Raw genomic sequence first — 25,990 nt, 5'->3', positions numbered from 1 at the left:
ATTCATGCACTGCATAGAACTTGAGTGAAAACGCATTTCTCCATCTATGCATACCGTTGCACTTTGAGCAATTCGATTTTTCCATTTCATTCTTAAAAAGATGGACACTGTTTTGCATTATATTTAAACAAAATATTTTAATTCATTTAAATTCTTATAGCAATTTTTATTTATTTTTAGATTAATATGATAAAAAGAAATTTTAAAAGATATTTTGTAAATTTTTCATCAGTAGATTTCACACACTATATATTTTTATTCATCCAATTAATCTGTATAGGTTTTAAGGCTGCGGTTGAAGTGGTTAATCGACCGTCAGATGCGGTGATTAATAATACTCTTGGAGGATAATGGATGGCAATGCTGTAGCCAATGAAGTTCTAATTGAGGCTCAGCTATTGCTGTTACTCTCCTGCCATGATCAGAGCTTTAATAGCTCAATAACACCTTATCCCTACACTGTCCTCTACAGATAACGGGGAAGATGAAAAGCATTCTTGCTTCGCCCCTTTAAGCCAGTCCTTATAAGGATAAGGATTAATTATTTGTAGGGTGTTATTGAGCTATAAGCTCAATAACACTTTATCCATACATTTTCTTCCAGAGATAATGTAGAATATGAAAAGCATTCTTGCTTCACCCATCTAGCCAAAAAAATAAAAATAATAATTAGTTGCATCGATTTCCTCAAAATACCTTTTACTCGAGTATTTATTTTATTAAGCTTATTTAATACTTTAAAAATTTTTAAATTCATCTTAAAATTTTCCTAATATTCTCTGATTTTAACATTTAATTTCAAACTCTTATTTTTTATTAATTGTTTTGAAGATAATAGCAATGTTTTTGTAACTCTTAGAAGAGTTGTCAGTTAATTTTAACTTTTTTAAACTTTAATAATTAAAGTTTATGTAGAATTAGGATAAAACTCTAAAAAACCACACAACCTGCGTGGCACATTAAAACTCTTTCAAGATAGACAGACATTAATACGGCGATTTCTTTCAACAATTCGAGAATTTTTAACTCTTTCATAAACATCTGGATAATACCTGACCACACCAATCCCAACGCAGGACACTTCTGGTTTCATGCGCCTACCTCTACGAGCACACAAAGACATCTGTGTTTCATTCGAGATCGCTCTTGCGCGAGGCCGGTTATCATATCCTAGCCGCGCACACGTGTCTACCATGCCTTGCTTACGTAGTATTTGGTAGTGGAGTTGCGCTAGTGAGCGGCCGTGAATGTTTGTATATGTATGTGTGTGTGTGTGTGTGTGTGTGCTTGCGTGTGTGTCAGTGTGCGCGCACACACACACGGTTTTCTCGGGAACATTGTTAAATCGGTAGCTGTGGAGAAAAGATGCACAGATATCGGTTAGCGTCCGCAAATAGGTGAAAACGCCTGCATTTCTGGATGTTGTACGGAGCTAACTCAGCTGCTCGTTTAACATCGTAATGGGAATGTATCATTACTTGTTGGTAAGTGTTTCCATAGCATGATTAACGTTAATGTTTCTCTTAAATGTGACGGAAATAACCCTTGTGGCCAATAATTTAAAAAAAAAGATAACGAAGTCACCTTACGATAACCAATCCGTCTCTACCCTCCACTTCATACATGTTATTCTTTTTCTTAGACCTTAACATCTCATTAATTTACTTTCGAACCCTTGAATTTCTATAAATGTGATTTCGAAAAAAGAACCGCATCGTAAAATATCTACGGGATCTTCCCAACTTTAATAGACATGTTTTAGACGTTATCCGCTTCAGCAGTGGCGTGTGAGGTGACAGGTGAATAGAGGTGATATTGGAATGGTGAAAACACATGACATCGGTGTCAAGTGATTCTAAAGGTATACGGGAAAAAAAAAAAAAAAATTCATTATTTCGAAATGAATTTACAGACGTCATTTGTTATCATCTTTTCAGAATGTAACAACAAAAGAAATAAACTTAGAGCTTTTGGATGCTATAATAAACGTCTAAACTGTCTAGATACGGTTTAATGTGTTTTCTAAAGCATTTATTAATAGAAAAATAGGCGTTTCTTTCATATGAATTTACAAAAATTAGTTATCTTTTGCAGGTAATTTCTTTTTCTTTTTTTATTATTATTTTCTTTTTTCAAGCAAATTCACTAAATCTGTTATTACTGGTTACGTTGTCATCCTGTTATTAATCAGGGATGGCCAACCTACCTACTGTAAGGACTGAATTTGTGATGTGTTCAAGTCACCTGCGCCTGTTACGATTTATTATGGATATGATGAATAAAGACAGAGAATATTTCTTTGTCTTGTTGACATATAGTCAGCATTTTAACGTTGAATTTTTTTCTTAAAAAAAAAAACACACACAAAACAGATATATGGATCCTGTCTCGCGCACTTGACCTTGATATACCCAGCCGGGCCTGGAAATCTGTACTTTGTTGATCACCTGTCTAATCATCATTTCAATTAGATCGATTTTTATGATTTATCTAAGTTGGTATTTAACTTTTTATATAAAACCGGAACATAAGTATAATCGTAAGTATTAATTCAATTATGAAAAATTAATTAGAATATTATTGATTTCGAATCTTACCGAGTTCTTAAGTTTATAGGACTGATTTTTATCTAATTTAAAATCACGATAAGGAAATGTATAATCGACAATTGAAATTATTTCAGTAAAGTCAATTACATCAAGATCAAGAGCAATTGACTTCACTGAAATAATTTCAATCTCCCAAATTATATCATATTTCAATTTCAATCACCCAATAATATCATATCATATCTAAACTATGATATGACATGATCCTTATAAGGATTGGCTTAAAGGGACGAAGCAAGAATGCTTTTCATCTTCCTCGTTATCTGTAGAAGACAGTGTAGGGATAAGGTGTTATTGAGCTATTAAAGCTCTGATCATGGCAGGAGGGTAACAGCAATAGCCGAGCCTCAGTTAGAACTTCATTGGTACCTGTGAACGGCTACAGCATTGCCATCCACTACGCTCCCAGGATACCCATTTTAGTCGCCTCGTACGACATGCATGAGCTACATTGGGGCTATTCTTATTCTGGCCACCACACGGGTCTATATGATATTATATGATATTATATGACATGATATACATGCGTTTCTTTAATATATAACAGTTATTATTATTAATAAATGGTGTTTTAATATAAAATTGAATTTTTAGGAAAACATAGAGAATTAATATATTTATATAGCTATTTGAATAAATATATTATATATTTATATGTTTTTTATTAAACTTTTATTTTTCGTTTCTAATGTATAAAATAAAATGTTTTGAAGCTGTTTAGCTTCCTAATAGTGATGTGTGCACTGATAAATAAATATATCTTATGTATATAGCGGAGGAATTCTACAAGTTAGTGTGATGGAATTCTAAATGTATTTTTTCAAATTGTTTCATTGCACTTCTCCACCTTAGTATACACAACATATAGCGGAGGAATTCTCCAAGATAGTGTGATAGAATTCTAAATGTATATTTTCAAATAGATCATTGCACTTCTCCACCTTAGTATAGATTCATTGCACTTCTCCACCTTAGTATACACAACATATAGCGGAGGAATTCTACAAGATAGTGTGATAGAATTCTAAATGTATATTTTCAAATAGATTCATTGCACTTCTTCGCCTTAGTATACACAACACAAGCTTGCTATCTTCGTCTAAATTAATATACCGGTGCATTTTTTCTGCATTTACTGTTGTTAATTTAGTCTGCGAAACTATCGACAATAAAAAAATAAAATAAAATAAAATAACGCCATTCTATTTCATTGGTCATTATGTCAATAAATTTATGGTGTGGTTATGAAATAAATGCCAATAAAGCACTTCAATGGAAAAACGTAATCGCTAAGCAAGAATTAAAATAATTTCCTATTAAATATTGTATTTAGAGGCACAGAAACGTACTCACGTTCCTTAACATGTACAATGTAACTTTAAAAATGCCTGAATGTTTATTTCCCTTATGCACTGTTTATTGCTTAGCCAAAAGCAAGACAAAACATCGCGATTTCCTGAAGACAAATATTATATTTATATAAAGGTTGGTCGATTGGTAGAGCCTCTGCTACTAATGGCTCAGTTAAGTAAGTTTGAGCATGGTTAGTAGTTGGAAGGGGACCAATCGTTCGATGCTGTTGGCACACTCTCCCTCGATGAGTCTTTGGACTCCCTGGAGGTGTCAAATAATAATAATAATTTCATTTTATTTTATTTATATTTTATTTTTATCCACTTTATCTTATTTTATTTGATTTATATCTTTTATTTTATTCATTTTATTTTATTTTGTTTATCTTTTATTTTATTCATTTTATTTTATTTTGTTTATCTTTTATTTTATTCATTTTATTTTATTTTGTTTTATATAAACCTTATTGGGAATTCGGTTTCTTCCTATACAGTAAAATAATGGCAAAGGTCATATTAATAAATGTGATGTACGAAACCCATAGGAATTTACCATAAGAATGAATGCATTCCATTCATTCTTATGGTAAATTCCATAAAATGTGCATCTTATGTATAATGTGATCGACATTGTAATAATTGTAATATAAGATAGTTTTCCCCATTATATCCTAATAACTGTATATGAATATATTTAATATCTAGGCGCGAAAATATTTTCTAGAAAAGAAACTAATATTTAAACAACGGAGGAAAACATACAAAAACTTGGAATATTTATAACACTGGAGATTACGTATCTGGCAAAGCTCCACCTTATTGTCGATATTACACATAATTATGTTACGGAAATATTATAAATATCGTACATATAATCCCACACATATACAGCTTAAGAGTATACATAAAAAGGACATAAAATACGACTTATATTACTAATTATTTCGATATCAGATACTTGACATAGCTCTCATCGAAACTGGACTAGACTCTATCAGCATCAGTGCCATTTATAAAAGGTAACTGTATACTCTGTCCAACCAAAATGATTATTTCTAACTGCTAGAAGCAATTTCGTTATTTCATTATTAATAATTGAACTTAAACGACAGAAATAATGACAACTTTGATCAAGGACCAACTTCAAATCGATGAACGATATTAAATAACACTATTTTGTGAAGTTCTTAGTAAAACTGTATAATCACTATTAAGAAGAGAACACTGCAGTTATGTATTAATAGAGTGACTATAACTGTTACTTTCTTTCTTCAGTAAAGTTCATCCTTAAAGGTATAAAAATGAGAATTTTCAATTATTCTTTAGTTCAATTTTTTTTTTAAAATAATGATGAATGAAATATGACCAGAAAATTGCTTCTGAACTTCTTTCGACTCGTAATTTTTTAAGCCGAATCTGTTATAACATATGTCATACTATTTTTCTCTTTCTATCATTTTTTTAAAGAAAATTACATATTTTAATATTTAGCATTTTGGCATATAATGATAATTTTGTCCACGGTTTTAATATGATCACAAGTGAATAATCAGACACTAACTAAAGCGAAAATTAAAAATGCGGAACTCGCTTATTGTTTGGTAAGAAAGTTAAATCATTTTTAATATTTTATAGCAGTTATTATAAAATTTATTGAAAATAAAAAAAGAATTATTAATCTTTTTCATTTATTTCATAAAATGAAGTAAAATAAATACACCAAATTTTTATAAAAGTTAAATTTACTGATATTAGCTAAACGCAAAGTTTAACTGTTTTTTTTTTTAAATATACATACATAGCAGTAAAATCCAATAATATTAATATATAAATATGAATAATAAATATGGAATGTCTGAGTGTGCTATCTTAATATCGTTCTTTCGTCTAAGCAAGGTTGCGTTTCTTTCGCACACAAATGAAATGCCTCCAGAAATAACAGAGGAGTCACAATGCATGGATAAACAAACAACTGCTCGTCAAATATTATTCTAAGAGATATTCTTTGTGAATAACTTATGAAGATAACCACTGGTGGTTTTCATCTTAATCAATAAATATTTTTCTTGCATCCTGCATTAGTTCTTTACGAATCACTTTTACATCAAAAAATTATATTTCATCCGATTTTTTTTTTATTTGCAACGAATTAAAACCACTGCTGCAATGGTTTGATGATGCACCTAATGTTCTCTCTTTTAAGTACTCATTCCTAGAGAGAGAGAGAGGGGGGGGGGAGAGTTTGCAGTCTTTAGAGGGTTGAAACTTGGCAAATTAAACTAATATAGACTGGCTAGGCAAGAATCCTTTTAACTTGACTCAATCTAACATCTCTGCACTGTTAGAAACAACAATTTCAGATATTTGGCTGGTCTACTTAATACGGCATCATTTAAATCCTCAAAAGGGCTGCCAGTATATTGCATTACGAGTTGCAGTCCTTCTCAAGAGAGATCCTTTCTCTAAGAGAACCATCGCTTTGATAAACATGTCTAAAGTACTTTAAGTTTTCAAGGACTATATAAGATTGACAGCAGAATTCTCTTGCGCGAACCAATCTTTCTAAAGAACTTAAAGAATCGTCAGTAAAGAAAGGAAGAAAACAAATATATAATATTTATTTTTACCGATGGATCAGATATAAATGAAATGGCCTTCACCATCAGAAGTTATAGAAGCAGAGACTTTAGGTAGTTTTGACAAAGAATTAGTTGAACTAGATGGAGGACACGTGAATTAAAAGAAATTAGTGCATAAAGATTATGCATAATTTAGCGGTCTTTATAGCATATCTCCAGAAATAAATAAATTAGAAAATACAAGCTAAATTATGTTTCAATTATACACAAACAACCTATACATGGAGAGTGAATGAATTTCATTGTCTCCTGGGTTTAGACCAATCATAGTACAGTATGGCGGGGGGGGGGATAAATAAGTACAACAAAATATGTTTACACATGATGATATATACATCCACAACTATCGGTGGAATCTTTGTCGACTAAAGCATTAACGACGGTAGATTACGTGCTCAAAATGGGCACTTTTTCTTTCAAGTCAGGTTTCGTAGCTCATGCGAATGTTCTCTCTCATCTTGGAGAACAAGCGTTGGGACATCTGCTGGACATATCGTGTAATTTTATCCCTTAGTTATTCAAGGTTTGAAGGCTGGTCCTGGTGGAATACCCATCCTTCAACATGCCCCAAACGAAAGCATCAAGTGATGTGAGATAAGGAGATCATGAAGGGTACCGGAATTCTGTGAACCTCGAAATGAGCCTCTCGAGGAAATCTTCTGATGAATAGACTTTAGAACCATGTGATGTGTGACAGATTGCTCCGTCCTGTTGGAATACCAACAGACTTTTTTCTTTTTTCTTTTTTTTTTGCAAGACACATCGTATGCAAATCCTGACTGAGCTGAACCAACACATTCTGGATGTAGCGTTCGCTATTCATTCAAGATCACGGTTAAACCACTCTCTTGAACAAATTAAGGTCTCGAGAAACCAAGAAATCTGCAGGTTCGTCTGTTTACGTGACCTCTTAGATGGAAATGCGCTTCGTTCGAGAACCGAACATTATGGAGGAAGGACGGATCTTCGTAGACATTGGCTAGCATGAGTGCACAGTATTCCCACCTTGCAGCGTAATTATAAACGTAATGTTAAACACCGATCCACCTGAATGACCAACTCCGTATGAACGAAAATAATGCTCAATAATTAACGTATTTTCTTTCAACAGCTAAATGTAATGGCATAGACTCTACACGTGCTTTTCTGTTAGCGTGCATGCAGTAGAACGGCATATTTTATAGTGAGTGTCAACTTTTTTTTTTTTTTTGCACTAAGATAGAACACGGAAAGCACCTCGATTTGGATTCGTATTTTTAATTGCTATTTCTGATTTAGATGCGATTATTTGAGTAATGAAATAAGAAATATCAATTAAAAATACGAATCCAAATCGAGGTGCTTTCCATGTTCTCTCTTAGTGCAAAAACAAACAAGCATAAAGTATTTGTTTTAAATATAACAACTACATCATACAATATTTAAACAGTGTTTTCTTATAAGAAATTGCGCTAAGAACAATTCCTTCTGAAATCAGAATACGGTAAAGGGAATTTCAGAATTAATTACTTTGAAAACGGCATTAACTGAGTTGCCAGTTCAGCAACTTTTTGCGTGTGTGACTAGAAGTGAATATTAAAAATGAAAGGAAATAAAGTAAATAAAAGAAAAAAATGAACGCACTTAAATATTTCCATCATAAAAATTGTACAAACTTTGATAACATAAACAGCATTGGATTATCTTTTCCTAAACGTAGTGTTAGAAATATCTTGGTGTGTCACAAGAAAGCTGAACTTTGAGATCTAGAAAGCAAACAGGAATTAAAATTTCCACACTAAGATTTAGTGATAACCGAACGTACACATGATGCTTCCCTTGGGCTACTGTCATGATAAGAGCAGCTGGAGTCATCCCTTGAGATTAAAAACTCGCTCTGCTTGCAAAAGCGCAGATATAAAAGATCTACAACATCCTTTGGTAAATTTAATGATTAGATAAAACCAGCTGTTGTCGTCGATTGTCCCAAAGTTCCTAAGTTAATAAACAGCGCTATCGAATTTGGAGAATTTTGCATTTTACGGTATTAACAACAGCTAACTAATAAAATACAAGGTAATTCAACCTGATTTGAAATAGCTCAGGTATTATTTAGTGTTAAGTATCATATGTGTATATAAACGACACACATACACACACACATTCCTGAGTGCCTCACTCAGGATTTAATCTTGGGGGGGGGGGAGTTAAGTAGACGATTTGAGAATACACACTACGCATTGCATACGAGCTATGACTGAGCATCTTCAGTGATCGCCAATACATGATACCCGTGATCTCCTCTGGCCCAGCTCAGGCAAACGAAGTAGCTCCCAAGCACTACTTCATTCGCTTTGCGTTCACAGCGGCCAGGATTCTCGAATGCTATAGGGTATTCCCACCTTATGTGATCGCTAATTCATAAGTAGTAGAAATAGAGGACACATCATAATTTAAAAATAATAATAATTTTAATTAGGAAAATATTTTTGGAAAATTTTTTCCTTTTCTTTTTTTTCTTTTTTTTTTGGGGGGAAGGACCCTTGCCCCCCCTCCAATGGTCTCAGTTACTTAACTGTTTCTTAGTAATTCCAAGCAAGCACTTGGAATAACAAGAATAATCCACCTCTAAAAAAAAAATAGATGATTTTTTTAAACCACTCAAAATCCTAATAAACAGGATGATGGTCTTAGGCAATGAATTCTCCATCTGAAGCCAGTCACAAACATCCATGCACACAGTGGAATTCAAACACGAACTCTGTTGTATAGAGAGCGACGGTTAGCCCCTCGGCAGATCTTCCATTGGTTGATCTAACAAAGGTGTGTTCATCCCTTATGTAGACATTTGGCTAAACATTTTGAAATTCTATTTATTTATTTCATATAAATTTGAATTGAATTATTAAATATCAGTATTTTAATTACATTATATGAGTGTGGTTACTATGGCTATTGATTTCTGCTTTACTGATATTGCGTGCGTGCGTGTGTGTGTGTGTGTTGGTACTATTTCTATCCTGCTTAATCCCTAACTTATAAATTCTGAATGCTTCCGATTATTTTTCTGATTCTTGGAACGGTTCAACCGAAATTTCCTTAGGAATTCTTGATTGTATGCAGAAAAGGACAAGCTGCCTAACATCCTCTTTGCGATTTCTCTTTCACAAACTTCTTACAGCCACTTTTCACAGACTCTCTGCTTTAGTTTTTCATTATAACTTTTTTTATAGGTACTTTCATGGGTGTTTTCACCAAACAATCCACTATATTCCTTCGTTTTCTGCCAATCATATAAGAAAACAAGTACAAAATAGATTCACTGAATGTTTCTTACTGGTTTACTATCATAGATTCAAACAGAATTTAACTTTTTTTCCTCCCACGGTTCAATATTCTTGTGATCGCACCTTTCTATAGCGACTTTGCCAGCAACCTTTGATATAATATTTATTACTTGTATAATATATTTACCTGTACCATTACACATTACCAGTTCTGCTCTCTTAGAGTAATTCAGTTATTTTTCTAGCGTTATCATTCAAGAGAGAGTTGCTTTAGCTTTCTTTTATTTTTTTAACTATCTGTCAGGAATATATTATTTATCTTTGTGTTTCTTTATCTATGTATTGTTTATATGTTCATCTTCTTCATAAAAGTTTTCGCAGTCTACGTTTCAGGGTTTTGTTGGTAGTGTGCCATCACTGTTTCTTTTCCAGGTCCCAGATAATAGAATTTACAGTATTATACATAAACGGCATTCGCTATACAACTTTTTTCTCCATTGTTACGTATTTACATAAAACATCAAAACAATTTTACATTAGATATTTACGTACGACATGTTAAAATTATTATATCAGAAAATATTAAACAAATAAATTAGTTTAAACTGAACACTAAACCAATGAAATGAAATTTTAACGTCTTTAAGAAAGAATTGTTATATTGATTAGAAGGAGTTACTGGATTTAGATGATACTTGATTTACATATTCTAATCAAAATATTACTGATTTCTTAAATACAGGTTTTTATTAAAATATTAATCTTAATTCTTTTTTTTAAGTTAGTGTAATGTACTGTTTTCAGTACATTACACTAACGTACTGATAAAGGAATAAGAATAGTTCTTAGTATTTGTATGAATGGTATGGCGTTTCCTTCTAATCTAATATCTCTTTATATTTTTCACGAGATGGCTTTGGAAGAGAAAGTCCTTCATAAAGTATCTCTTTATTCAGTAACGCACTTCTTCATGCTGAGCTGCTAGCTAATGTCAAGTCGATTCCATTGCATTCATTCATGTATCCTTCAGAAGGTAACACGAGACGCTACTCATGTAATTCTGTGACAGTTATTGAATGCTTGATATTATAAATACAGCTTCAATTGTTTGCCACTTTTAAGTTTAGGATTATATATCAACAGAACTCAAAACAACACTTGAGATTATTTATGTGCTGTGATGACCGAGAAAGATTTCTATTTTATGTTACTTAGCGATCGTTGGGGGGGATATAGCCTCTGGGCGGGAATATGACCTCTTACATAACTGCTGTATATATTTCAGGCTTCTGGTAAGCCATTTTTGTATCACTGGATGGCGCTGATCAAAACTTCAATTAACTTCGAGATCACAGATTAGGTTTTTTTCTTTTATATTATTTTTTTATAGATTTTCCCCGTCGCAGATTATTGGATAACAATCAGCTTATGCAATGAAGAAACATTGATTCCAAAACTAGACAGCATCATTAAAAATCTTGAGCCTTCTTGAAGCTATTACTCACCTGAAGTTTCTTATCTCTATGACGAAACGTTCAATAAATATAATTAGTTCCTCTCTTAAGATAATATTAATCCATCCAAATCTACTAACAGAAAACCTTTATCGCATTCGGCAAGCTTCACCTAAGAATTCATCCTATTGTTATTGTTAACTACAATAACAAAATAAAAAAATTTTTTTAAATTAATTTTTTTGGCTAGATGGTGAAGCAAAAATGCTTTTCATATTTCCCATTATCTGTAAAGAAAATGTATAGATAGGGTAATATAGGGCTATAAGCTCTGATCAGGAGGGTAACATTAGTGACGAGCCTCAGTTAAAACTTCATTGGCTACAGGATTGCCATCCATTACCCTCCCTGGGTACCCATTTTAGTCGCCTCGTACGACATGCATGGGCTACATTGGGGCTGGTATGTAAGTAAAGCCCACTCTAAAAATTAAGACGACCCCCCGGACCACTCCCTACGAGTGGCCGAAAGACCGTCCAACTCAGCGTTGGTTCCCCTCAGTGACGGGCCGCCCCACCGCTGAGTAGAACAGGGAATAGCATATTCCAGGGAATAGCATCCACCGACAAGGCCACGCTGGAGAATACCCCTCCCCAGAGACTCAAGTTGCTCTCTCAGGGAAACCCCCCCCCCTCCGAAATCTAAGCTCCCCTCACCAGGAGCAAAATTCAAGAAGAAACCTAAGCGAGCGAAACTCTACGTCCCATTTTAGTCACCTCTTACGACATGCATAGGCTACAGCCCGGCGCTTTCATATCTCGCGGCCACCACACACAGGGTCAAAATAAATAAAAAAAAATAATAACAATGAAAAAATTGCCAGTTTTTATTTGTAATATATCAAATATTATCTTATTATGGTGTATTTATAAAATATTTAATTAGAAAGAAAATGTTGCTTTAAATTGTACCTTAAGCAGAAAATTTATTCAAATTGAAAATTGAAAACTTTTTCATTATGAAAACTTTATTTTTTATTAAAATCACTTAATAATACTTAGTAGTAATAATTTAATAATAGTGTGATCATTATAAAAATGAGAAAAAAATCGCATTTTTGGAATAATACGAAGTTAAAACTTTTTTCTTTTTTTTTTTCTACGAGTTGCTCTTGTATGCGCTGGTTCGAAGCAGTGTATCGAGTTGACTCAGCCAAAATGAATCCAGTTCCTAAAACATTCGGTTTTCCTTTGATTTAAAAAATAGATATTTATGCAAACGGCAGCTTTTGAATAAATGTTGGAGGCAGGGGAATGGTGATCTAAGAAAGCACGAACGGACATTTTACAAAATCTCTATAATAACCATCTTTCGTTTGTCTAACGGATATGTTATAATGCTTCCATGTTCCGTACACGCAAGTTGCACCTTGTTACCATGGGATCATCGCAACATTTAGTTTATACTGAAATATAAACTAAATGTTGAAACTCATCAGTGTTTCAACATTTAGTTTAATTATAGCAATTTGTTCCTTCCTCAAGATGCTCACTAGTCCCTCCAAGCGTTCTGCTCCTTCTAGTGAAATTACTCCTCCAGAAATTTGTAGACTCCTTTCAACAGTACACTTGAGAATTTAGTTTATTTTAAACTGAAAAATAAAAATAAAACAAAATAGACTTTTTGGATTCTTTTGGATTTACGAAATCGCTCTAGAAACCCTGCCTGGTTTCTCTAGTGAGTAATGTGGGGAATCAATAAACAGTGTTCAGAAGTAACCAAATATCGAAGAGGTTTATCTCAATTTTCTTTATAATGATACGTAAGGTACTAGAATAAACCAGATGGACGACACAGCGAGATATACGGTAGCAAGGCTTGGCTTTAATTACTTCCTTGAAGAATATAATTAACGCCAAAAGCAAACAGCTTAGTTTGTTTAATAAGGACAAGGCAAAATGGAGGCTGGGATGTAACACATCTTCATCAGAAGAAAGGTATGGTTCCGTGGTAGCTTCAATGCGACCAATAAACGCACACAATCATTAATAACATTTAAATGCCAGTTACTTGCATGAACCGCTGAAATACGTAGAATTAAGTGATATATATAGTCCTAAAACTATGTCACGCAACAGCAGTCTACCCTTTCCTCAGTTTAATTTGACTTATAGCGGGTTTAACCCTATTAAATTACGCATGAAAGTTGAGAAGTGGAAATTATTGGTGACTAGAACAATCCACCTTACACTTAACACAGACGGTTTATCATAAGGTAGTTAAAGTGCATTGTCGTCTTCATTACTCTTCGGTAATTAAGATGTCACTAGCAATTAACATTATTGTTAAATAATAAATTTATTTTAACGATTTATCTTGGTTTCTAATTATTTGCTTCACCTTTCATATTTGATCCAGTACTAGTATTTGTAGACATGAACATGCCTTTTAAGTTATAAATTAAAGATGACAAGAAATTATTTTCTTGGTGTAATCCTTTATCCCAGTTCACTCAAACAATTTTTTGAGTGAAGTAACTTCACAACTGAGCTACTGGTATATGGAGGCTAATGACTTCACATCAATATATATATATATATATATCACTGCAAGGTTCACCTTTACCACAGATATGAGCTCAGCGGTTGTCCCACTCAGAAACATGCAAAAAAAAAAAAAAAACTGCGACTAACGAGTGACACTATTTACGTAAAGGCCTCTCTAAAAATTTGGCAATCCCCCGGACCACTCTCTACGAATGACCGTCCAAAGCAGCGTGGGCTCCACTCATTGACAGGCTCACCCTACCACTGAGAAGAACCGCTCATATTCCAGGGAAATGCATCCACCTACAAAGCCTTCACGGCGACTCAAAATGCTCTCTTAAAAAAGTGACCACTTTTGGCAAAAGCACATCAACACAAAAAATAACGCAAGACGCAAGACGTTGCTGACTATAAGGGTGAAGCAAAATGCTTTTATAATCCCTGCTATCTGATAAGGTTGCTGTGTAAGGAAACGTTTATGAGCTAAGTGCTCTGCCTGAGTGGGTACGATTTAAAGATCTTCATTTGGAAGTAGGATGACCTTGGGTCTCCTATATTTGGAGAAGTCTGTTTCATCATAATTTGCTGCTTGTTGCACTAATTCATTTGGATGTGAAGAGGATGCTGAGAAGAACTTTACTGCTGAAGACTGCAGGAAAGAGTAGATGTAGGGGATATTTGTATTCCGGTGGAGTTGGACATTTCTGATATACCATGGTGCGTTTAAGATCATGCGGAGACATTTGTTTTGCACTCTCTGTAGTTTGAAGATATTTGTACTTGAGGTGTGGCTCCAGGCTGGAGATGCATAAGTAATAATGGGTCGAATCATCAACTGATAAAGGAGCAGTTTTATTTTGGTATTCAGCTTGCTATTCCTATTGATAAGAGGGTAAAGCTGTTTTGATGCTTTTGTACATGAGGCTTTTATATGTGGACTGAAGGTTAGTTTTCTGTCCAGCAGTACACCAGATATTTGGTTTCTGCTTTCCAGGGAATCTTGATATTGAATAGGAAGATGTCATCTTTGGGAGATATTGAGTTTTTAGTGAAGAGCATGGCGATACTCTTCTGAGCGTTTACATGCAATCTCCATTCCGAGAACTAGTGCTCTAATCTCTGCAGTTTGTCTTGCAGTTTCTTGGTGACAAGGTGCGGTTTAATAGATCTGGTTAGTGTAACTGTGTCGTCTGCGTATAGGAAAATGATAGATGACATTGGATTGTGCGGAATGTCCGCCATGTAAATCGTGAAAAGTATCGGTGCCAGTAGGGACCCTTGAGGAACTCCTGCCAAGATGCGTCGCTGAGTAGATAATATATCATTTAGTTTGACTTGCATTAGTCTGTCACTAAGAAATGACTTTATAATTTGGACTAGATCTAATGGAATGCCAGCTAAAATCAACTTGTATAGTAGTCCAAAGTTCTATAATTTGTCGAACGGCTTTTTTAAGTCAAGAAAAACTGCTCCGGTTTTTTGGTGCCAATTGTAACTTGTGGAAATGAATTCGATTAGTGTGTGAATTTGTTGGGTGGTACTGTGAAACTGGTGAAAACCAAACTGTTCTGAAGGAAGAATGTTTAATTTTTTACTGCAAGTTGAATTCTGGAAAGGATAGCTTTTTCTGCTATTTTGCCCAGATTAGATATCAGACTTATGGGACGATAACTTTGAGGCTGCTGAGGATCCTTGTCAGGCTTGTATATAGGAACTACGTCTGCCAACTTCCATGCAGAGGGAAAGTACTTAAACCTGAACATAGCATTTATTATTGTTGTAAGATGTACGATGGCCTTTCGGGGTAGCAGTTTAATAACTTTGTTGGATATGCCGTCAGGCCCTGGAGCTTTTTTTATTCTTTAAGTTCTTTATAATGTCATAAATTTCAGCTGGAGAAGTAAGTGTGAGTTGGTTAGTACAGGTATCAGGCCGTTTTAACACTTGTCTGACGTGGCGATGTACTTTGTAAATATGATTGAAATTTAGATTATCATAAGAAGGGCTACACTCTTTTTCTAAATTTTTAGCTATAGTTTCGGCTTTTTCTGTATAAACAATGTTCAGGTTAGATTTGAGAGGAGGAAGAGATTTGTTTTTGTTTTTGATGTTTCTCAGTAACTTCCAGACGGTTTGATCGCCAGGTGATATGGAAGCTAATCCCCATAGTTTGTTTCTGTGGCCTTTAAGTGCATCTCTCACTGCACTGTTCATTTTGTTAAGATATTTTTTGTCTCGGGGTGCTCTGGTGTTATGGTATCTTTTTCTTGCTTTATTTTGTTTCCCTGATTAAGTTCATTATGTCATCTGGTAGTCGTTTAGGCTTGAAAGCAATTGAATTTGAGGTGATAGATGTTATGGCTGTGTTGATTTGATCAATAAGTTTATTGACTGCAGAATCAATTTCTTCCTTGGAATTAATATGAGGGACGGGATCAATGTAGTTTGGAAGCATTTTGGATAGTTTTTCCCAGGGAATGAAGGTGTGAGACGAAGGGGGAAGTCCCCTCTGATAACCCAGATGGAGCAGAATAGGATTGTGGTCTGATGATAATTATCATGAATGAATTATAATTCATTCAATGAGTTCAGGGTGCACTGTAGTTTGACATTCTGAAGGACAGCTATATCCAAGACGTGGAATGAGCCAGTCGGACTGTGGTGAGTTGGCACTGAGGGACCAGCCACAGCTGCGCAATTTGAGCTTGTATAGTTAAAGAGGATGCGGCCATTCCTATTTATAGACCTACTGCTCCAGGCGTGATGTTTTGTGTTTAAATCTCCGGCGATAATCACCGGTAGTTTAATTCCGAGGATAGCATCCAGATCTGTGGTCAGCAATGGTGGGTTATAAGCAGCATTTATGTTTCCGACAGAGTTTGTCATGACATTGATACCTGTGACTTCGAGATTAGTGGTTGTATGAATGGCTACAGCATGATGGTTGATGTGATTTTTGATGAGGATGGCTGTACCACCACCACCTCTATAATCCAGCCTGTAAAGTTGATATCCTTTGAATTAGGATTGTCAGTAGGTCTCAGGTGAGTTTCATTAATTAATAATATATTCAGATTATATCTGTCATTGAATTCCTGCACTTCTAATATTTTATTTTTAAGGCCGTTGGCATTCCATGCAATAATCATTAGAGAATCTGGGGTGAATATTTTCCTATGCATTGAAGAGTGCAGATAAAATGGACTGTGTTTGCTACAAGAAACTTTTTGTAGTGCTTAGTGATAGATTTGCGTTACTGAAATCCTGTAACATATTTACAAGAGAAGAGGTGATGATGGCTGTTATATTTGAATGTGGATTTGGCATATTCTGGTCATGGACTGCATTTTTGGGGCGGGCCACGTCAGCATATGTTCTTGTTTGGTGTGGAAGATTTATTTTCTTGGGGAGCTCAGTTGATGGTTGGTGAACACCTGGCGTCTTGTTCAAACTAATAGGAGTCTGATGAGGTAGATTGTTTTTTGATGAGGTATTTTTTGATGAGGTAGATTGTTTTTTGATGAGGTAGATTGCCTGTTTTTTAGGTTTTTGGCTTGGAGCAGGTATGTGTGACGTAGGTGTCACCACATTTTAAACATCTGTATTGACCTTTGCACAACTTGTGGGCATGACCAAATTTTTGGCATCTATGGCACTGCCCAGAGAGGCCCTCTTCCTAAGTGGCTCCGGTGAGACCTTAAGCCCACAGATTGTCTTCAAGTTATAAATATTTTTATAGATATTGTGTATTTCCACCAATACCAGAGGCATAGGGGTCTTGTTTGATCTGTACATTCTGCTGACCTTTATGGGAGGCAGATCTTGCATGTTGAGGTCAGCAGCTATTTCAGCTGTTTCAATGTCTTCTGATACTCCTCGGAATACCACTTTTAAATTTTTCTCCGAGGTAAGTGTGAAGGTATGGTATTGTGTACCTCTTACATCCAACTCCTTTGTTAAATTTCTATAGTCAGTCACGGTAGCGGGCTGAATTTTGATGCCCTCCTCTGTGTTCATGGCATTGGAGTAATTTATCTGCAGGTTGGCGACGGTGGTTCTTAAGGCTGTCCATCTCTGCCTTTCCCTAAGAATGACTGGAGGCACCTTTTCATTGGTGGAGGCAGAGGAATCTATGTTGGGGGCATCCATGCCATTTTCGTTTGCTGACTCTGAGGCGAGAGTTTTGCTCGCGTGCGTCTCTCCTTGATCTGAATGAGTATAGTCAGAGAATACTAGATTTAATTTTTTCCGCCATTTGAGGAGCGTCTTCATTTTGATCTTGAAAGCTCTGATCATTGCAGGAGGGTAACAGCAATCGCCGAGCCTAAGTTAGAACTTCATTGGCTACAGAATTGCCATCCATCACCCTCCAAGGGTATTAATCACCGCATCGCAGGGTCGACTCTCGTCTCACCTCATTTTGACTTTGATCTTACAGTCTTTATAAGGACTGGCTTAAAGGGGCGAAGCAAGACTGCTTTTCATCTTCCCCGTTATCTGTAGAGGACAGTGTAAGGATAAGGTGTTATTGAGCTATAAAGCTCTGATCATGGCAAGAGGATAACAGCAATAGCCAAGCCTCAGTTAGAACTTCATTGGCTACAGCACTGCCATCCATTACCCTCCCTGGGTACCAATTTTAGTCGCCTCGTACGACAATCATTAGCTACATTGGTAATACTTAAGTAAAGCCAATCTCTAAAAATTAAGACGATCCCTAGGCCACTCAATAGTGGCCGAAAGACCGTCCATCTCAGCGTTGGCTCCACTCAATGATGGCCGTCCACCCACCACCACCACCACCACCACCGAGCAGAACCGCTCCAATTTCGAAGAAAAGCATTCACCGACAAAGCCCCTCACCGGGCCGTGCCGGAAACCACGTCCCGGAGACTCAAATTGCTCCCTTAAGGCAAACACCTTAAGAAAGCGAACCCAAACTCTCGAATCTCAGCGTCCAATTAGTCGCCTCTTACGACATGCTTGGATTTGCATTGGTGCTATTCTTATCCCGGCAACTACATGGGAAATTTTGATCTTATAGTCCTTATAAGGACAGGCTTAAAGGGGCGAAGCAATAATGCTTTTCATTTCCCCGTTATCTGTAGAGGACAGTGTAGGGATAATGTGTTATTGAGCTATTAAAGCTCTGATCATGGCAGAAGGGTAACTGCAATAGCCGCGACTCAGTTAGAACTTCACTGGCTACAGCATTGCCATCCAAGCGTAGTAATAAACACCGCATCTAACGGTCGATTTCCTTCTTCCTCATGTTCGAATTTTGATCTTGACAATTGACAATTGACATTTATGTCTTTAGGGGTGAAGCAAGATGCTTTTCATATTCCCCGCTATCTGTTGTGGTTACAGTGAGGGTAAAATGTATGAGCAGTTTGCTCGCTCTGAATGGGCATGGATATTATGCATCGCTATGGGATGCTAATATAGCTTTTGGTCTTCTATATTTCAATGTCCGTTGGATCGTATGCTGCAACTTGCTGAATCAAATCGTTGGGATGTGTGGGCGTCTTGAGGAAAAACTTGGTTGTTAAAGATTGTAGAAAAGAGAAAATATAGGGAATATTTGTATCTCTGTGGAGTTGATTGTTTCTAACATACCACGGGGCGTTCAAAATCATTCTCAGGCACTTGTTCTGCACTCGCTGTATTTTGATGATGTTAGCATTAGAGGTGTGGCTCCAGGCCGGAGAGGCATAGGTGATTATAGGACGAATCGTCACCTGGTATAGTTGCAATTTGATTCTGTTGCTGAGCTTGCTATTTCTATTAATTAGCGGATAGATATGAGCTATGGCTTTAGATGCCTTTGTGCACGCCGACTTGGTGTGCTGATTGAAAGATAGCTTTTTGTCGAGAATTACACCCAGGTAATTTGTTCCTGTCTGCCAGGGAATTTTAGTATTGAAATAGTAACACATCTCCTACAGGAGACATTGACCTTTTTGAGAAAAGAACGGCTGAGCTTTTCTGGGGGTTGACTTCCAATCTCCACTTAGAGAACAAACCGTCCAGCTTTAGAATGTTTTCTTGAAGCTTTCTGGTAATGAAATGGGGTCTGAGAGATCTGGTTAGTATTGCCGTATTGTCCGCATACAGGGCCAAAATGGAAGTCATCGGATTGTGCGGGATGTCTGACATGTATATAGAGAACAGCAATGGAGCCAGTAGAGATCCCTGCGGCACTCCAGCAAAGATGTGGCGGTGGGAGGATGTAGAACGGTTGATTTTTACGTGCATTGATCTATTCTGAAGATATGAGTGGATTAAATGAACCATTTTTAGTGAAGCTGAGATAAGTTTGTGCAGGAATCCAAAATGCCAGATTTTGTCAAATGCTTTGGATAAGTCTAGGAAAACAGAGCCTGTGCACTGGCGCCAGTTGTAGCTGTTGGTGATGTATTCGACAATTCTGTGGATTTGCTGGGTAGTACTATGGTGTTGCCTAAAACCAAACTGAGGATGTTTAGGGAGGATGTTTAGGTCATTTACTGAGGTTTGGAGTCATGAGAGGATGACCTTCTCTGCAACCTTACCCAGATTTGAGATGAGACTGATTGGACGATAATTTTGCGGTAGGTGTGGGTCTTTTCCTGGCTTATGTATAGGAATTACATCAGACAGTTTCCAGGTGGAAGGAAAATAGTGAAATCTTAAAATTGCATTTATTATACTGGTCAGGTGCACTACTGCTTTTCGGGGCAGACGTGTAATCACCCGATTAGTAATGCCGTCTGGCCTAGGAGCTTTTTTGTTCTTTAATTTTTTTAATAATGTCATATATCTCAGCAGGTGATGTTGGTGCAATATGGTCAGTGCTGGTGATAGGAAGTTTGAGTTGAGTGTCTGACCTTGCTGTGAATCTTACATATGTGGTCCAAGTCAAGGTTTCCATACGAAGGCCTGCATTGCTCCTCTAAGTTGTATGCTATAACTTCTGCTTTGTCTACATCTGTGTGAGCAAGACCCTGGTCAGAGAATATTGGGGGAAGGGATCTGTCTTTGTTTTTGATATTTTTCAGTAGTCCCCATATGAAGTGATCAGTAGATGAAATGGAGGATAACTTTTCATCCCATACTCTCTATGAGCTTTGAGAGCATCTCTTACTGCCCCATTTAAACTGTTTAGATTTATTTTATCTTGTGGTGCACATGTGTTTTGGAATATTTTCCTAGCTCTGTTTTATTTATAGTCCTTATAAGGACTGGCTTAAAGGGGCGAAGCAAGAATGCTTTTCATCCTCCCCGTTATCTGTAGAGCACAGTGTAGGGATAAGGTGTTATTGAGTAATTAAAGCTCTGATCATGGCAGGAGGTTAACAGCAATAGCTTTATTAGCTACAGAATTGCCACCCATTACCGTCCAAGGATTGAATGAATCAATCACTGCATCTCACGGTCGATTGATTCCAATTTCAATCATTTGGTCTCTGTTTTATTTTATTTTTTCATCTTCCCCGTCTGTATCTGTAAAGAGCAGTGTAGGGATAAGGTGTTATGGAGCTATTAAAGCTCTGATCATGGTAGGAGGGTAGCAGCAATGGCCGAGCCTCAGTTGGAACTTCATTGGCTACAACTTTGCCATCCATTACCCTCCAAGGGTATTTATCCTTTTATTTTACAGCACTTCGTTAAACGCCACAATATTGAGCAGGGTGTCTCAATATGGTGGTATACCTTGTGTGCCTAAACATAGGAATTTTTCTCCTAATTTTCTAAACTATTAATCCTATTGTCTAAAAGATGTCAAAATTGTATACTCAAAACATCGCCTCTAATCAGCTACTAATCTAACCCTGATATGTCTCGTGCCTGTTTTCTTTAAGTAGCGCATTCTCATTTGACATTCTTGGCACGTTACACAACTCAGAAATGATGTAAACACAATTATGCTTAGTGCTTTGTTCCAACCGTAGTAAAAACACATCTCAGCAGGTGGAGGGAAAGAGTTTGAAGTCATACGTCAACTTTTTCCTTCCTGTAGAGATGTAAGTTTTAATGTAAACACTTTTTTTTTGTTTATCCGCTATCAAGTTATAGTCCAAGAAGAGTTCTTTCATTAAAAGCTGAGAAATACAACTTGGTTATGCTGATCACGTATATTCCGTGCTGTCATGTGCCTTCAACTGCATTTTATGATTTGTTATACGTGGAATAAAAAAGAAAAAAGTCAATTACATAAAATAAGTGTTTTTAAAGTAACAAATTCTGAAATGAATACATGGTTTCTTTTTAATTTACTAGTTATAATCAGTATAATGAATGGTTTCCATTTTAGGCATAAGTATATCACTTAGCGAAAGTGCATTTTGCATGATATAATGGTGTTTACTGTTCACGCAGTCTATAAATATTCATACTTTGATACGAAACACATTTAAATTAAACTTATAAATAAAATCTGAAAACAATAAAATAAACCCTACTACTAAGAATTGAATCGCTTACTTTTCAATTCTGCTACAATTATAATCTAGATTTTCATAACCCATGAAAAATCCTAATACAAGAATTTGATATATTTGTTTTCTTAATATATCTAGCTTTAAACCGGGCTAAGAATAGCGCCGCTGTAACCCATGCATGTAGTAAGAGGCGACTAAAATAGGCGCAGAGTTTGAGTTTCGCTCTATTAAGGTTTTTGCCTGGAGGGAGCATCTTGAGTCTCCGGGGAAAGTATTCGCCGGCATGGTCCGGTGAGGGGCTTTGTCGGTGGATGCTTTTCCCTGGAATATGAGCGGTTCTGCTCGGTGGTGGGGACCTCGTCACTGAGTGGAGCCAACGCTGAGTTGGACGGTCTTTTGGCCACTATGGAGTGGTCTAGGGATCGTTCTAATTTTTAAGTAGGGCTTTACTTAAAAATCGCCGCTGTGCGACATGCATGGGTTACTAAACTGGGACACAGAGTTTCGCTCTTTTAGGTTTCTTCCGGAAATTTGCTCCTGGTGAAGGGGGGGGGGGGCTTAGATTTCTTGAGGTTTGCCCTAAGAAAACATTTTGAGTCTCTGGGAAAGGTGTTCTCTGGCGTGGCCCTTGAGAGAATTTGTAGGTGGATGGTTTTCCCCTGGAATATGAATGGTTCTTCGCAGGTGGGTAGGGGGGCTGTCACTGAATGGAACCAACGCTGAGTTGGACGATCTTTCGGCCACTCGTAGGGAGTTGTCCAGGGATCGTCTTAATTTTTAGAGAGGGCTTCACTTAAAAATCTCCATTGTAGCCCATGCATGTATTAAGAGGCGACTAAAATGGGACGCAGAGTTTCGTTTTCTTAGGTTTCTTCCGAAATTTTGCTCCCAGTGAGTGTGTGTGGGGGGGCTTAGCTTTCGTGGGGTTTGCCGTGAGAGAGCATTTTTAGTCTCTGGGGAGGGTGTTCTCCAGCGCGGCCCGTGAGGGGCCTGGGAGGGGCCTGGTCGGTGGATGGCTTTCCCTAGAATATGAGCTGTTTTTCTCAATGGTGGGGCCCGTCACTGAGTGGAACCAACGCTGAGTTGGACGATCTTTCGGCCGCTCGTAGGAAGTGGTCTGGGGGATCGTCTTAATTTTTAGAGCTGGCTTTACTTACATACCAGTCCCAATGTAGCCCATGCATGTCATACGAGACGACTAAAATTGGTACCCAGGGAGGGTAATGGATGGCAATCCTGTAGCCAATGAAGTTTTAACTGAGGCTCGGCTATTGCCGTTATTAACCCAGCCATGACTAGCGCTTTTAGCTCAATAACACCCCATCCACACATTTACTTCAATCAGATGAAGGGATAAAGAGTCAAGGACTCAGTCCATCTCCCCCCCCTCAAAAAAAAAAAAGAAAACGTTCTAGCTTTATGATTCTTTATGAGTTTTAGCTTGGAATTTTCTTTATTCATACGTAGTAGATAACTACAAATTGAGGTTGAACTTAGCTGCTATAATAAATATCAGATCCTGACTTCATAATTATGACTTCATTGATAAAATCAGTTTTATTTTTATAATTTACATAAAAATATTACTCTTTTGTTTCCTGCTATGATATTATTCTTTCTTTCGAACTAAAATAGTCACGCTTGTATAAAGTGATTAATGTCAATTCAAAATATTCATATATAAAATGAATTGTACGTAGTCTATGAATTAATTTAACCTATTAAGAACCCAAATACTAATACGAAAAAGAAATAGTAAATGTAAAATACAAATATTCAAATAAGTAGGTAAAGTGGCAAGAAAATGAAACACACTAGTTACTTTTCTTGTTATAGTTCTACAACTCCTGCCTTGGTTTCCTGGATTCGTCTTGCTCTTAGTTTTCACTTTGATTTTTTATCAAGAAACTTTTTCTTGTATTATTAAGAAATTTCATTTTGCATTCGAAAACATGTCCTCTCTGCTGCGATGTCTTAAACTTATTTAAACTAGATTGTAAGTAGCTAGAGTTAGGTATTCAATCTCCCAGAGGCAATCATCATTCAGGAATAAATATTTACCTCAGGATTTTCCTTTGAAAAGCTGAAATGAAATCCTTCATCCTCGTCTGAAATATTCTCCACTTCTACTACCTGATTCAGTCCATTTTTTTAATTGTTTTTTTTTCTTCTGATTTCTGCGTAGCTCTCGATATTATATCATAATCATTAAGATATGCTTGCAAAGTTATTCGATTAATATTTAAAACCAATAATAAGGAACTCAAATATAAAAAAAAACATAAAAATGTTGTATGTGTATTGTAAAAAATGAAAAGAAGAAATAGATTATTTAGTTATAGTTATTTAAAATGTTAAAAATATAATAATTTATTAAATAATACTTTAATACTTTTTAAAAATTTTATTAATATCAAAATTACTGAGAACCAGCTTTAAAAGTGAAGCTTGAACAGTTACTTTCTAAAGATGACTGACATTTATCAAGAGCACTGGGATTGCTGTAAAGAAAAAATAACGCATTAAGGTCTCTCTCTCTCTCTCTCTCTCTCTCTCTCTGATGGAAGATTTAACATCAATATGAAATATGGTCAGAATTATTTTTATCCCTCCCACCCTGTGAACAACAACAACAACTTTCTTCTTTCTGTTTTTAAGACGTTTAAGTTCTTTTTTTATCCCTGTCTTTCGCATCATATTAGCGGATTTATGTTTCAGAAAAAGCAGAATACCATTACTAGCTCTTTCAGTCATAAATATCCCATCTAAGTGAGAATTGCGAACACGCTCTGTGACCTCTTTCATGTTCACATTATGCTTAACAAAGCGACCAACTCGTGTTACCCGTGGCGCGAGCACAAATTGCAAATATGGTCGCGTTGTACACTGTATTGGAAACTCGAGTTAAATTGAAAGGTGATGATTTGAAAGAAAAGTTAATATGAAGATTGAAAGAGTGAAATGATGGCTGGAAGATACTCTAGAGGTTCGTTTCTTAAAGATCAATATTTTTCAGTTGAGAAAGATTCTGAAACTGCATATGTGAAAGCATTCATAATATTCTGCAGTACAACACTGCATCTTCTAAACTTTATTAATTTAATGGTGATAAATGAAAAAACGTAAACTAATATGATATCGTCAAGATTTTGTTAAGTTTTATTTCTTAAAAAGCTCACATGACAATCAAATAAGAATTAATTTCCTCTCTCTTATTATATTTGTATGTGAATCCCACCCATAAGAAGTTATAAAGCAGTACATTTTTACTGTGGGTGGGTGGGTGGGCTTGGTCACTCCCGTACTTCATTGGGTTTTGAGAGTAAAGCCTTCTGCTAGAAGTGGTAGAAGAATTAGAAGGACCTGAGGCGGCTGTACATAGGCACTGCAAAACTGCAGCACCCCCAATTTTTCTCGATATATAAATATATTTATTATTTTATTTATATTTTGTTGTAATATTTAATTTTATCAACAATCCTATACAATTCTCTTATTTTGTATTAAAAAAAAAGAATAAAAACCCATCTTGTAGCACTTAGGGATGCGCACAAGCATATGCACGTCATAGATGCCAGCTATTAGCGTAATACGACACTGTCCGTCGCGAAGTTCCACTGCTGTTTATATGCAGTTTGCGCCAGTAGTAGAGAGTTCGTAGTGCTTATCGTGTTTACTCCGTCTCTTTAAATATTTGGACA

At 36.0% G+C, this 25,990-nt stretch overlaps 1 protein-coding gene across 1 annotated transcript in view; it reads left to right on the top strand.

The window, feature by feature from the left end:
* Positions 1-1,426: 1,426 nt before the first annotated feature.
* LOC150096313 (RYamide receptor-like) overlaps positions 1,427-25,990 on the top strand; it is a 128,594-nt gene continuing 104,030 nt past the window's right edge. The window contains exon 1 of the mRNA XM_090409337.1: positions 1,427-1,484. The gene's annotated coding sequence lies outside the window, so the exon portion shown is untranslated. The remainder of the gene's footprint in view (positions 1,485-25,990) is intronic.

The sequence above is a fragment of the Typopeltis vanoorti genome, chromosome 19 (assembly GCF_054136105.1).
Source record: "Typopeltis vanoorti isolate ZY-2024b chromosome 19, IOZ_Tvanoo_1.0, whole genome shotgun sequence".
In the NCBI taxonomy this organism is placed as follows: Eukaryota; Metazoa; Arthropoda; class Arachnida; order Uropygi; family Thelyphonidae; genus Typopeltis; species Typopeltis vanoorti.
This window is presented reverse-complemented; position numbering and strand designations above follow the sequence as displayed.